The sequence below is a fragment of the Rhagoletis pomonella genome, unplaced genomic scaffold (assembly GCF_013731165.1).
Source record: "Rhagoletis pomonella isolate Grant_MI unplaced genomic scaffold, Rhpom_1.0 Rhpom_scaffold_00003, whole genome shotgun sequence".
NCBI lineage: Eukaryota > Metazoa > Arthropoda > Insecta > Diptera > Tephritidae > Rhagoletis > Rhagoletis pomonella.
In genome coordinates, this window is record NW_023458557.1 from 70792030 (window position 1) to 70795706 (window position 3677).

Genomic DNA, 3677 nt, shown 5'->3' on the forward strand with positions numbered 1-3677 from the left:
CAGTTACCACCTCTGCATGGTTGTAAGTCATGCGGAGTCCCTCCGCCTTGTAGCGCTGTGGCTTTGCCGCTTAAACTCTGTAAGAGTGTTTGGGGGTGTGCGTCAAGCGGATTGTTGAGGACCGGTTATTTATTTAAGTTCAAAAATTGGGCAGGCGCTGTGGCCAATGGTAGCTCTTGTACCACTTCTGTATGCCGAAGGCAATACAGAGCCCCGAGAGACAACTCCGAGAGAGTTGTGATGCATCAAGCAAGTTTGTTGAGCATCGGTTATTTATTCAAGTTAAAAAATTGGGTAGGCGCTGTGGCCAATGGTAGCTCTTTACCACCTCTGTATGCTGAAAGTCATACAGAGCCCCAACAGCTTGTAGCGCTTTTGTTTTTGGTGATGCATCAAGCGAGACTGTTGAGCATGATTTGGGGTGCCAGCAATTAACTACTTTAGTAGGTTTGTTCTGCGGCAGTTGAGAAGTGCATCAAAAAATGCATACCCAATGAAGAACGAGCGAATTATTTTTAAACACAAGTGCGTGTGTTTATTCGCTGCACTTGGTTTTGGGCGGGAGCGCAATACAAGTGCGTGTGTATGTTCGCTGTTCTTTGTTTATGCGGGAAATGCATAAGTCGCTTAAATACTAATAAAATAATCGTGGTACAAAGCTCAATAAAAATATCAAAATCAATTTGGTTACTTCTCGACTTTTGGCCAGCAAATGATAGTCGCCAGACTAGTGCACTGTATAGGTTACGCACCCGCACTAATTTACAAAATTTTGTATTAATAAAAACGGTGACTTAAGTCGATAATAGCTTTTTTAATGTTACTCCTAACATTCGCATTCGTATTCGCGTTCGCAAATTTGCATTCCGAAAATTCGCAATCGCGAATGAGAAAAATATGATATTCGAAACATCCCTAATATGTATGTAAGGGCCAGTTTTTCAGAGCACGCCGCGGTTTAAACTTAGAACAACCAATCAAATGTCAGCCAGCTGTTCAATTTAAACTCAGTTTACTTAATCTAAGTTTAAACAGGCACTGAAAAACTGGCCCTAAGAGGCGTTTTCTTCAAAAAATTACCGCATTTGTATATACAGTCGTGTCTGGATATAGTGAACTAATTTTTGCATGGCCTGTTCATAGCATCCAGATTGTTCACTATATTAAGGTTGACTTATTTTGTTCAAAAACTTGTTTTATTTGCTCAAAATTCATGTTTGCTTATGTAAGTGCAACAGATCTTTGGAATAAATGTCCAAAATGTCCACAAATGTTTGATCCGAACCGAAAACCGAACCACTTTCCATAACGGTTTAAAGGTTCGTTTCAACCAGTTTTCAATAGATAAGTGTACTCACTTTTTTTCTTTTTGTTTGTTTTTGTTGTTTGTTTACCATGTGACAATATATAATGTAAAGGCAACCCATCTCATTTGACAGACACTTGATCCTTAACCTTGCGCGTTGTTGCACTTGACACTCGACACTTAAACTTGCGCGTTATTTTTTTGTTTTTCGAACCGTTGAACCGAACCGAAACTCCGGTCCAAAGACCAAAAAACCGCTTTGCCGGACCAATCCAAAAGTGCAAAAACGGTTCGAACCGCTGAACCGAACCGACCAAATTTTTCATCTGGTTTACGTCCCTGGTTCATGCATGAGGAAATTGACTTTTGGACCGATAACATTTAAAAATTATTTAAATCCTAAATTTATTAGCGCACAAAAACTAAAAAAACACATAAAACAGCGCACATTCACTCACAAGCGGTTGGAACTCGACAAGAACCAAATAAACATTAGCATCAAATAGTAGCAGCTTTTCTAGTAATAAACATAAAGTGGTAAATTTTAGGGAATAACCGCTTTCATTTCCGATTAAATTTAGTATTTTTTTGTCAATTTATGCTAGCCGTTGCTTTTAAAATTTTGTTCACTATTTAGAGGCTTTCGATTGTTCACTTAGAGTACTCTGTGTAAATATTTCGGTGTTCACTATATCGAGGTGTTCACTGTAGCGGGCGTTCGCTATATAGAGACACGACTGTATATTTATGTACAGTGGTCCAAAAATGCATGTGAAAAAGTAAAGTCGGAATTTTAATGCCGCCACCCCGTACGAATACCGAAAAAAATATAGCCCTATTTTTTTATTTTAAAATAAAAAAAAATTGAGGAGTGCTCAAAGCGCTCAAAGTTTTACATGTATTTGATATAGGGGAAAAACAACTTTGCGTAGAAATGGTATAGAATTCTTGAAGATTTTCAAAAGTGGGATGTTAAATTAAAGCTCTTGGCCTTGTGGATGTGCTTATTTTTTTCGAAAACTGCTGCTGCCTTAAAAAGTTGCATTCAAATCATTTAATAATCAATCAATCCATACCGTTCGTTCGATTGTCAATAATGAGGTATCAAATTAAAGGGATTGACCTGTTGATGTGCAAAAGAAGGTTTTATTTTTTCAAAAGGAGATGCCACCTCTAAAAAAATTAGATTGAAATGATTTAATAAGTTAAATCAACTATTACAATATGGGTATCAATTGGAAAGGTTTTTAAAGTGCTTTATTTCTTAACCTCATGTAGAAGGGTTGCCACCTGTTCAAAACAAATCAAATTCAATACGAATTAAGGGAATTAGGTAATTGAAATATGTATAACCTTACGAGTGCCAGATGAAAGAGAGTTACCGAGAGATATTACAGTTTGAAAACAGTTTGGAAGAGGGCTGCCATTTGTTTTAAAAGCCGAATTTGGTTCACATATACACAAGTTGTTTGAATTATGTATAACGAAAGAGTGCTAAAAAATCTGTACGCAGTTTGAACATTAGGCTTTTTTTGAGGTTTTGAGAAGGGTTTCCAGCTGTAGAAAAGATTAAATTCAAATTAATTAATAAGTTAAATATATTAATTACAGGATTTATTTGTGATCTGCAGTTAGGAGACTTGTCACGTGGTTAAAAAATCATATTCAATTTAATTCATTAGCTAATTGAATTATGTATCGTAATATCAGACGATTTTAGTTTGAAAATACTTCTAAAAAGGATTGTCAGCTGTTTGAAATGTCCAATTTATTAAAGTTATGCACAAGTTAAAATACAATCGCCGTTCGGGGTCGGCGTAAAACTGTAGGTCCCTCCCCTTTGTGAGACAACATCCAGGCGCACGCCACAAATCGGAGATGAAGCTGGGCCAAACAGTAACATAAGTGTAAGCGCCAATCTATTATTATTATACAGAAGTTAAATGAAATGTTAAAATATGAGTGTCAAACGAAAGGTTTTGAAAGAATTTACTTTGAAAATATTTTTTGTTAGGATTGCCACCTATTCGAAAAGTAATATCCATCTTACTATATACATATGTATATTAAGCGTGGTCCATACAGTGTTTTTTTTTTAATCGTGTTTTATTTGACAGTAACAGCTCTTTCCCGCTGGAAATTTTGATAGTAAGTCAGTATCATAACTCCGCGGAACGAAATGATCGCTTTACGTTTGAACAATGTTAGGAGTAAAGCAAACGAAATGGACAACGATTTTGCTCGAAAAATTTTCCTTTCTAACGAAGCGCAATTTCATCTCGCCGGTTGTGTTGACAAACAAACAAAACGCATATACGGATCGGAAAACCCGCACGTGATCGTGTGCCACTTCGGTCAGCGCTACAGAGGA